We start from the raw sequence: 12,062 nt of genomic DNA, 5'->3' as shown, positions 1-12,062 counted from the left end.
ATTCATTCTCCATATTTGTCATAGTGAACTATAGCATGAAGAATTGACTTGAGGCTTTCAGGAATTGTAGGGTAACTCATTCATTTATTTGCTCAGTAGGCCCAGATTTATTAGAACCCACTCTTTACCTTTTCACTGCTTGGTAAATAAGGTAAGCAAGATCCCCACTACTATGAACCTTGCAATCTAATATAGGAGAGATGGTTCTTAAACAGTGAAATAATCTTAGATATTAAAAATGCTATGGTGAAAGTGAAACAAGGCATGAGATAAGCACATTCTAGATCCTGAGGCAAGACTGAGCACTGAATGTTCCAGGAAGAAAAGAAGATAAGTGTGTCTAGTGCCTGGTAAAATGGGGAGAAAATGATGGGAGATATCAGAGAGGCTCAGGAGTGGGGTTTTATTCTAAGTGCAAGAGGGACCATAGGAGGGTTTTAAACAAAGAAGTCACATGATCAAATTCTCTTTGACCGCTTTGTGAAAAATGGAAGGCAAGAGTTGAAGCTGGAAATACAATGGGAAACTTCTAAAGAATGCATTCAAGAAATAATGTGTATGGTAAGAAGGGGGTCAATTTTGGGATATATTGGGATAGAATCCTCAATGGGATGAGCTAAATGATGTGGGAATGAGTCATAAGGCAAAAGACAAATGAATGTTGTCCTAGGTTTTGTTCCAAAGTGACTGGATAAATAGTGGAACTATTCACTGAGGTAGAAGACTGGGAAAGGTGCAGATGTGGGCTGTGATAGGAATAGGAGCCAGAGGTTTTGCTTTGCTTATCTATGACATGCTTAGTAGAGGCAGAGTAGAGGAGTGGTGAAAACCAAGTGAAAGATGCTTCTTCTAGTGGAGAACTGAACATTTATAGATTTTAGATTAATGGCAGGACTATGCTGAAGAGAAGATAAGAGAAAATGAGAAGTGCTTGGGAAGAGGTGTAGAGGAATTGAATCAATGGCCCAGGCAGAGAGCTGACCATGGAGAGCAGCAGGGACACACTGATTTGAAAAAGGAAATAAAGACAGGTATAAAAATAGAGTTCTTTAGAAGTCAAGAGGAAGAAAGAGGATAGATATCCTCTGATATCTCCCCAAGAGATGAGGTCATCTGCTTAGGATGATTGGGGTGAGAGGAATTGTTTGGTGCTTGAGGAGAAAGGAATTTTGGAACAGACATTGTGGGAACTCAGTTGAGAGTAGAGAATAATGATCTCTATGCAGTACAAAGAGTAAGAAAAGCCCTTGATCTCTATGTTAGTCTGTTTGTTGTTCATAAATAAAATACTTGAGGAAGGCTACTTTGGAAGGAAAGAAGATTATTTAGCTCAAAGTTCTGGAGATTTAAGGGAATAGTACTAGTTCTGTTGAGGACCTCATAGCAGATCACCATGGCAAGATGAGTTTGAGAGGGAGGATCATGTGGCTAGGCAGGAAGCAAGAGAGATAAGGAAGCAAGAGAGATATTCAGGGGTCATGCTTATGATTTTATAATAGCTGGCTCTCTCAAGAGCTCTGGGGTCCCACAAGAACTACTTTAATCGTTTCTGAGAGCAGCACATCCAATGACTAAGGCCCCACCTCTTAAATGTTTCATACCATCTCCCAGAACCTTTGAGTACAATATCTAAACCACAGCAACCTCCTTCAGAAGTCCTTAGTGAAGACAAGAGTAAGGAATTCATTGGGAATGACATCAGCGCCCAGGTGAATGTGAAGTCCCTAGAAGCAGGTTAAGAGTGTGTTGGAAGATTAGGTTAAGGGTATGTGCAACATCCAGGCAGGGAGTCTGGAGGAGCCAGAAGGGCCTCAGCATATTGAATGGGGCTTAGGGAAGGCAGAATGCTAGGTGTGTTTGCTACTGTGTAACGGTATAGAAGTGCTGCTAAAATTGTCATCCACAAACCAGCAGCAGTAGCTGCTTCCCTGGGAGTCTGTTGGAAATGCAGAAGCAGGCTGGGGATATAACTTGGTGGTAGAGTGCTTGCCTAGTGGGCACTATGCCCTGGATTCAATCAGTAGGACCTGGGTGGCAGGTGGGGGAGAAAAGAAATGTAGAGGCTGGGGTTCCCACCCAAATCTCAGTCAGACTGTGCATTTCAATCAGATGCCCTGGTAATGTGCTATTTTGTGATATGCTGCTGTAGGGATTGAGGCTTTCAAAGTTTAAGTCCTTTTTGAAATAAGAACTGTATAGTTCTGCTGAAGAACAGATCTTGTGGAAATATTTGACACATTTTACTTTCTAGTGTATCTTCATTTTTTTCTGATTAAAAAAATATCACTGACAGTGTTTTAAAAGTGGAAGATAAAGACATGTATGAAGAAGAGACTAATTAATGTTTCACCACATTCTTAGGGTTTGCTACTAGAAGAACAGAACCATGATTGTGAGAGTCCTCAGAAGTTTAAACTCTACCAGGACATTGTCCCTGAAAAGCAATTTAGCCATAGAGTAACTCTTTCCTGCAGCCAGTTCCTTAACATATCTTCTGCTTATCAGCAAAATGGGTATTTAATAATAGTGCTTAGGGTTAACAAAAGGATGACATTAAAATTTATGTAAATAACTTAAGAAACTTCCTGGCACATAATGAATGGTCAAAAATTACTATGGTTATATATTAGGATTGTATCAGGGTAAGGAAGCTTTAAGCAAGGCAAACTTTTAATACAATATAACAGCTGTCCCTGCTTGTAGGTCTTTGGGCCACTTCAGGTATAGACTATAGACTTGAAGACTCTCACCAGCCAGGAGAGTTTAGGGGAAGAACACTGAAGTACTGCAGGGACAAGATACAGCCCTGACTGGAAGTTGATGGTCAAGGAATGGAAGCCAAAGTCTAGGCAAAGGGGAACAAGACATGGAGACTTTGATGTGGATAATTAGAAGCAATAGGGCATAAGCCAGGTCCTGGGATGGAAGACAGTTCTCCTGGCACAAGAATAGAGTGGCCACAGTGGCAGAGATGGAGGTTATGCATTGTGCCAACAGCATTGACTACCACTTTCCAAGGCTGATCTAACTACTGCCACTTTTGAATGTCCAACCTGTCAGCAATGAAGACCAATGCTGAGCACCCAGAATGGCACCATTCTTCAAGAAAACCAATCAGCCACTTGGCAAGTTGACTATATTCCACTCTGAAAAGGCCAATGATTTCTTATCACAGGAATAGATGCTGATTTCAGGTATGGATTTCCCTTTCCTGTCCATAGAGTGCCAGCATCACTACCAATGGCTAACAGAGTGCTTACCTATAGACACAGATTCCACACAACACAGCATCCAATCACAGATATATTCCAGGCAGTGGGAGGAGATAGGAAGTAGACCTTCATTCTATGACTAGCATATCTCAATTACCTTTTCACCTTCTTGAACCTCTCCTTACTCCATCAATTACCAAGTTCTTAATAAATGTTGAAGCCATCCTTCTTTTTTCTGTCTCTACACTTTTGTGTTAAGATCTGAACCCCATAATTTCTTGCCTGAACTATTTCAAGAGCCTGTTTTTTCTGCCCCATGATTAGGCTGTAATCTACACACTTATTTAACTCTAAACTTCTCCACATGGGATGAAGAACACTTGTCTATTAAAAAATAATCAATTCTGGATTCTCTTTTCATTTGATCCAAGTATTCAAGATTCAGTAGTTCTGCCTGCTTCCTGGGATAATGTCCAATTGTGAGGGGTATGTGTTATGCTGGTGGAACATCACAGCAGGTGGGGAGAGGTTTTGGTCTGAACAGATATTTTAAGGAAACTTTTCTATATATATCAAACAATGTCCTTACATCTTACCCTTATGTACTTTCTATTAATTAACTTTTTAAATTAATTCCAATGCTTCAGCTTTGGCTCAACCGAACCCAGAAGTCCTTTCTGCAACCAATATAATCTTTCATAAGTATTTCTAAAATGAACATTAAGAGATTATTATTATTACTATTACTATAATTTTTGAAGCTGGGTTCTGCCCATTTCTCTGCAGAGGCTAAAAGAGTATAAGTGTAAAAATTGTCTGGAATAAAAAGTACATCTGATCTATTTCGTATTACTATCTTAAATGGATTAATCACATTATCTTGGATGAAAAAAACAGCCCCCAGAGAGTAACTACTGTACAAATAGCTACCATACAACACCATTTATGCAAAATTTAAAATCAGACAAAATTTATGAATGTTTATTAAAATCAGAAGTGGTTACTTTTAGGGGCTGTGATATTTGACATAATAAGAAACTTGTATTTGGTCTTCACTCTTGGTTTCTGGTACAGGGCTCCTAAAACCTTGAACCTTTTGAGTGACAGGGGTAAGAGGAGTGTCCTTCATTATTCATAGTAAGCTCCTTTCAACCATACCTGAATTTATGCTACTGAGATGATTTTTGGAGGATGTGGGATGGTTATCTGAGGAACCAGTCATGTGGTTAGAGTTGGAACTTTCAGTTCTTCTCCATCTTCAAGAGTAGAGAAGCAGAAGATTGAGTTCACTCACCATTAGCTAATGTCTTCTTAAAAAATACTAAATGATGTGGTTTGGAGAACTTTCTGGTTGGGGATGCAGGGAGGTGCTGAGAGGGTGATACATGCAGAGAGGGTAGCCCCTCTCTCATATCTTCCCCTATGCATCTCTTTATTTGCCTGTTTTTGAGTGGTATCCTTTATAAACAAACAAACAAACAAACAAACAGGTAATTGTAAGGACAGTGCTTTCCTGAGTTCTGCAAAACATTCCAGCAAATTATCAAACCTAAGGAGGAAATCATGGGAAAGTCAAAGTCCATATCAAAGTCAAAGTCCATATCACAAATTGGAATTTGTAACTTGTGTCTTAAATGCCCCCAGATTTGTAAGCATAGTGAGCCCTTAAATTACAGGATCTGCACTAACTTCGGATAGCTGATGTTATAAATGAATTGTAGGATATCCAGTATATGTCTGAAGAATTGCTTAATGTGTGGGGAAGTCCTGAAGTATCAAGAGTGAGTGAATTTTTTTTTTTCCATTTTGGGGGTTGTAGTGAAGGAGCTGGGAATTTGCATGAGAGAATCTTATAGGATTCTAGAATGGTCTTTATGTATTAATATGTGAATACACTTAAAATTAGTGTATTTTTTTACATTTGCTTATATATATTCTTTATATAAAATTATCATATTGGTTTCCTATTACTGTTATAACAAATTACCACAAATTTAATGGCTTAAAACACACATATTTATTATCTTACAGTTCGGGAGGTTTTTTTTTTTTTTTTTTTTTTTTTGTTGTTGTTGTTGTTGGACAAAGGATTGAACCCAGGGCTTTGTACATGCTAGGCAATTATTCTACTACTGAGCTACATCCCCAGCCCAAGTCTGAAATGGTCTCAAGGTGTGGACAGGCTGTATTTCTTAATGGACCTCTAGGGAAGAACCTATTTCTATACCTTTTTGAGCTTCTAGAGGCTGCCTACATTCCTTCCATTTCATAGTCAGAAATAGCCAGTTGAAAACATCTGTCTGGTTCTAAGTCTTCTAACTCCTTTATCCTCACTTAAGAACACTTGTGATTAACAGTGGGCCCACCTGAATATCCAGGATAATCTCCCTATTTAAATCTACAAAGTAGGTACACAAAAGTCCTTTCCCTGCTCTGGTAAAAAGAAAATCCTTTTATTTCCCCACAAATTTTACTTATTCATTTAACCTTTCAATAGCTTGCTATTGATTGCCTCCTCTCAGCAAGGTTGAGAAAACAAAAGAAAAGTGAATCACTAACAGGCTCACTTAATGACAGGGAGACATTCTGAGAAATCCATCTGTAAGTGACTTTGTCATTGTACGAATATTACACAGTGTACCTATACAAACTGAGATGGCTACAAGGTCACAAGACAATATAATCTACGGGACCATTGTTATATATGAGGTCCATTGCTGACAAAAACATCATTATTTGGCAAACAACTATATGAGCTCTAAGCAAATTGACTTCCCTTTTGTTGTTCCCAAGCAGGTAAAAGACTAGGTTAGGTTTTCATTATAAGGAAGGCAAAAAAATAGAGCACATTCAAATTGTAACACTTTCTTGTTACTTGTACATTTTACCCACACTCATTTGACTATCATTATACATTCATGCATCTGTTCTAGTCATGCTCCCTCTAGACATGTTTTCTTAGGACCTGCTGTTTTGTCAGAAATTGGAAAATATCTTCATGAACAATTCTCTCATTCTTTCCATCCCCTCTTCATTTACATTTGCCTATGAAATTCTTATCTTTGACCAATGAATCAACAAAGTTACAAATGTCCCCTTGTTTGGCTTGGTTTATATTTTCCGAAGTCACACTGAAACAAAGGTGCCAGTGATACTGTTCCAAAGTCCATGGTCTCTGTGCATATGTAATGCACATGTGAGGGTGTGGTGTTTATCTCCACCAGGCCATCTGGCTACCTGCAGGATGGCCACAAATGCTTCTTGGTCACATGTACTCTCTTTCAAAGCCTAAGGGCTTTATAATACTGAAATGTCTAAAATCAATAAAAGAGTTAGCTTTAAAATGAAGCCAAAAAAACCAAAATGAGATATACAACTTTTGGTGTATGTGTGATTAACATAGACAAATTAAAATTTAAAATGGAAGAACATTTGTTTTATTTTTTGAGTAATGATGGGTCGAATCCAAGGCCTCATGCATGCAAGGGAAGTGCTCTACCATTAAGCCACATTCCCAACCCCCTAAAATGGAAGAAAACTTGAAGTATTTAGGCATTATCATTAGCATGCAAAAAAATTTATACAGTACAAATATTTTAAATTCATTAAAGAAGAAGTTGGAAACTTCAGAAAGTTGTCACTGGAGAATCTTTAGAGAATAGGAAAAAAAGGAAAGTATCTATGCTCCTGTTTTAGTGAGTGCTAATTCTGGACTTGTTACAAAACTTAAATTGTAAGACAGAATATTTTGCAAAGATATAATATATACAAGTGCTTATCACAGAGTCACCAGGAATACTCTATCCTTAAAATTTTAAAAATGGAAAATACTATGGATGTATACTATAAACTAAATATGCCTCCAGTGCTTAATTCCCAGACAGTTCTATTCTCTGTTTATAGATTGGCTGCACAATTGTTGGGATAGCAATTGAATGAATTAGTTGTGCAAAATGTTCAAGAGGTTTTTTTGAAATGTTAATTTAAAAAAAATCCAACTTGTTTTGTCATTAAAAAAAATCCCTGTGTTAGATAACTAGCAAAATTGAGCTAACAATCTGGTCTTATAATTGACATTTTAGTTTATCACAATTTAAATATATCCTCCTATGTGAGCATTCACAGGTGGTTACATAAACATATTATGTAATCCACTTATTCCTAGTGAAATTGTGTCTCAGGGATACTCAACTGACAAATAATAATCTGACCTACTTTGCTACAGTGAAGTCAGATTCCAAAAATAGAAATCATGGTATGAAGTATAAATGTGTAGCTAAGGACTAAATATCAAAAAGTTCTGATTTCTAACTTTATGAAAATGAGCTTAGACTATTCTTTTCACCATCTAACTTGATAGTGTGGAAAAATTCCTATAAATAAAAGTACTATACTGAAGTACAACAAAATTATAAAAAATAACTTTATGGCTATTTTGGAAGAGCAGAATTTTATAAATATCTTGGATTGGTTAACCCAGATGTAAAAACCAATGTGCAAAGATTGTATCCATATTTGGAAACACCTATATTCATAATCAGCTGTTTCCATTATGATCAAAAATAAATATCTATTCTACATAAAGCATTTAAAGCTAAATTATGTTGCAAACAATAACAAGAAATACAAGACCTGACAGTTACATATTAGCAAGAAAGAATGTGTGAGGTTTTAGTTCCAAATTAAAGAAGTAGCAAATCAAAAAAGGAAGTGCAATGTAACACTAAAGTGTTATTATGCCTTTACAAGTACAGATCACCTCCCTCAGCCTTGGGAGAGCTTTGAATCTGTTATAGAAGCTAGGTGAGAGTCAGAATAAGGTAATATTTCATTATTGACATTCTTTACACTGGCAACCAGACAATAGGCTTAAAATCCAGTTATGATAAGAGAGAGAGGGCCTATTCCTTTTTAGGCCTGTAAACTCAGACCACAGAGCTACTATAAAGAAGATATTCCTTCTGCTGGGATGCCTGAGTGTTGGAGCTAGAGCACAGAGAAGGTGGGGGTGATGGAAACACACCTATTCAATTTCTGAAGTTGTGGGAGAGTCAGGAAGAAAGAATCAGGAGGGACAGGAGAGAAGAATTAGATAAAAGGAAGCAGAGTGAGTTTTCTTGCTCATTTTGAGTTCATGAAGGAGACTATATAGAGGCTCCCTGCCCATGTGGGATGAGCTGGCATAGCCAGGAAGAGAGTATAATATAGACTCCTAGCCTCTGTTTCATGTTGGAATCTAGAGGGTTTACCATCATGTCTACCATTGGTGGGAACAGATTGCCTCACAGCAGCTACTGGAGGGAGACTGCCTAGTTATGAAACTGCAGTGTCTTGGAAGAGATTTGGGTCCACAGCAAGCCACCACTAAGGGTAGGCCTGATCAGCATGAGAGCTCTCTCCCATTCACCACTTCTGTGCCCCAGAGAAGAGGCCACACATACATCAGATGTAAGTCAGCAGCAGATGCCAGCAGAAAGTCCAGGGACAGATCAGTCAACTATGCTTCAGAAAGTTGTAGGTCCATCAGACACTGTTGCCTAAGATAAAACGGTCAAACAACAGATGTTGCATGAGTTTTTCTGCCACAAAATCATGTGAGTTCTTCTGTCCCCAGGTGCCATTTTGAATGGGAGTAGGCAAGAAGGCAGTGGCAGTGCAAGGTAAAACAAATAATTTTCCTCAAAGGCATGATATTTATAATGCTTTGTTGCTGGATTTTATCAAAGGTTTGAAAGGAATTGAATATTAAAACTCCTTTTCTCTGCTAAAACCCAGAGGTTAGGCCTTAGGAAGAATGCCTGATAACTTATATCAACTAACATTCCTTTCCTATGCATATTTAAGTTGCGTAAGATAACCTATCATGGTATTCAGGATAACTATTGATATTTATATTTTTCAATTTATGTGCCAGTTCCTTTTCAAAATAAAATTTCCAAAGTTATACAAATGTGTATGAGATTATATGCTTATGCCACAGTTCAGTAAAAATAAGGCAAATTTGGTTATGTCTTTCATCAGGTGAATTTTCTTACAGTCAGCCCACTTCATTCTTCCTACAGTGCTGCCTTGACATCTGGAGGCATTTGGAGTTTGTGCATTTCTGTATTTAAAGAATCAAATGACTCTTCAGGATACAGAGGGAGGAGAGAAAAAGAAAAGTCACAAACTAAACTAATAAACCTCTCAATTCTTGTACTCTCACACGCATCCCAAGTGGGATATGAAATTTGGGTTTCCTTTGTGTGAAATGTGCTGGCTGAGAAATACAGCAAAAAATCACACTACACAGAAATAATTTTGAAAAATGAGGGTGGGACGGTTCTGCGAACTTTAGGGGTCCTGCTTCTACACTGGAAGTAGAGAGAGAGCAGCCTGTGTTTTCTTTATTTATACAAGGGGGCTTCAAAGGATTTCAATGGAATGTTCTTTTGCCAAATAAGGTAGGAGGTGGGCTGTCCAAGTCTAATGGGTAATGCCCAAGTCCGGAGCTACAGAGCAGCATCTCTTGCAGAGTAAAGACTGAGCTCATGTGCTTTGCGTAATAAGCCACAAAATGACTTGTAATGCCAGACCACAATCTCCTTGGCTCCAAGGCTGAGTAGAGGTTATTCAGATAGCTCAGGGGTAGCCCTCCACAAACACCAAAAGGATGTTTTAAGTCATTAAAAAAAATAGACATGGATCTACTTAAAAAAAAATATGCAGAAGTAGCTTGTGAAAAATTTGTCTGCCTCATTCTGTGGGCGATTGTAGAAGGCTAAACAGGATACAGTTCTTCAAAAAAATTAAGCTTGAGTGTTACTTTAAGGGTACTCCCTCTTCTTTCTTTTCTCCTCTTATTTCTTTCTTCTTTTTTTTCAGTAAACTTGTGCCAGACCCAGTGCATATGACAAGCATGATGGCACCCCTGGGTGATACATTAGGGAAGGGGACAAAGAAAAAACAAGTAGATACACATAGCAAAATAATTTCAGAGTGTAGAGGGTCCTCCCTATGAAGGCAAAGGGGTTGAAATGAGGAATAATAAGGGCTCCAGTGGGAAATCTGCTTGGATCTAGCAGGCAAGGAAAGCTTTGCTGAGGAAATGATACTTGAGCTAAGACTTGAAAGTAGATGATCCATTTGACCCAATTTTCTCAGGAACTTTCTTGGCTTTAAAACTCAAAGTCTTGCATCTCTGGAATCCTCGTAGTCCCAGGCAAACCAAGATGGCTAGTCACCCTATTTGAAAGATTAGAAAGAGATAGCATTGCAAATGGGGGCGGGGCTAGTACCCCAGAGAGAGAGAGGATGGCACATTCAAATGCTGTAAATGGGAGAATTTGGCATAGTTGAATTCCCAGTCCAGAAGGATAGGATGAGCAAGGGGATGCAAGGACAAGATGAACCAAAGATAGGCAGGGACCAAGTCACACAGTTGGAGGCTCCAATTAATTTGAGGTACACTGGAAAGCTATTGATGGGTTTTATGTAGGAGTGACATGATCTGATAATTTAAAAGATCATATTGGTTTCTGGATGGAAAATGGATAGAAGGGTCAAGATTGGAAGCAAAGTTGGAATGACATGATACTAACCCAAGAAAGTAGTGACATTTTTGAGAAGGGTTAAATGTAGGACATATTTTGGAGGTACAATGGACAGAAATTGCATGGCTATCTTGTATTGTCTAGTCTGTGGGCTACACAATTGACTACAATGGGGAAAACTGAAGGAAGAAGCAGTACTTTATGCCTAAATCTTCATCCTTCATGTAAACTAGTTATATATGAAAGGCCATTAGTTTTAGAACAATGTAACTCCTTGAAAAGAGACACTCATTCCAGTGCTATTTCAAACATGCTGCCTGCCTGCATAAGGAGAAAGCTCAGAGCCCTGGGAAGGGGTAGTCATTCTTGAGTCTTAGGCATAACCAGTTATATCAATTAACATTTAGACAACCAGTGGACATTTCTTCTTGGAGAAAAACAGTGAAGGAGATGAATAATGTGCTAAGCAGAGTCATCAAGGCAAGGGCATAGATGAAAAAAAACAAAAAAAAACAAGGATCTAATGGACTTCATCACAGCTGGGCTACTTCTTGACACATAAATCCTGTCCACCATTATAGTGTGGGAGAAAAGAAGAAGGAGGTGGAAAATAAGAAGAAAATATTGTAAAAGACACTGTGGACAAAAGAAAACATAATTTATAAGAAAAAATATGAACAGAAATTCAAAAGAATAAAAAGGGAACTGTAATAATAGGAATTGAGATGAGAATGACTAAAAATTAAGTAATGGATTTGCTTAGAAGTAGAAAATAAATAGGGACATGACTAAAAATTTAAAGAAATAGAGATTAAGGTTAAAAATTTGGGTTAATTCCCAAGTATTTTATTTTTTTTGAGGATATTGTGAATGGGGTGTTTTTCCTCATTTCCATTTCAGAAGTTTTGTCGCTGATATACAGAAATGCCTTTGATTTATGCGTGTTGATTTTATATCCTGCCACTTTGCTGAATTCATTTAATAGTTCTAGTAGTTTCTTTGTAGACCCTTTTGGGTCTGCTAGGTATAGAATCATGTCATCTGCAAATAGTGATAATTTAAGTTCTTCTTTTCCTATTTTTATGCCTTTGATTTCTTTCGTCTAATTGCTCTGGCCAGTGTTTCGAGAACTATATTGAATAGGAGTGTGATAGAGGGCATCCCTGTCTTGTTCCAGATTTTAGAGGGAATGCCTTCAATTTTTCTCCATTCAGAATGATCTCTAACAGTCAGAGAAATGAAAATCAAAACCACCCTAAGATACCATCTCACTCCAGTAAGATTGGCAGCCATTATGAAGTCAAACAACAAGTGCTGG

The sequence above is a fragment of the Marmota monax genome, unplaced genomic scaffold (assembly GCF_021218885.2).
Source record: "Marmota monax isolate L192 unplaced genomic scaffold, Marmota_monax_Labrador192_F-V1.1 WCK01_AAM20220418_F8-fsc00015, whole genome shotgun sequence".
Taxonomy (NCBI): Eukaryota; Metazoa; Chordata; class Mammalia; order Rodentia; family Sciuridae; genus Marmota; species Marmota monax.
Note: the sequence above shows the minus strand (reverse complement) of the source record.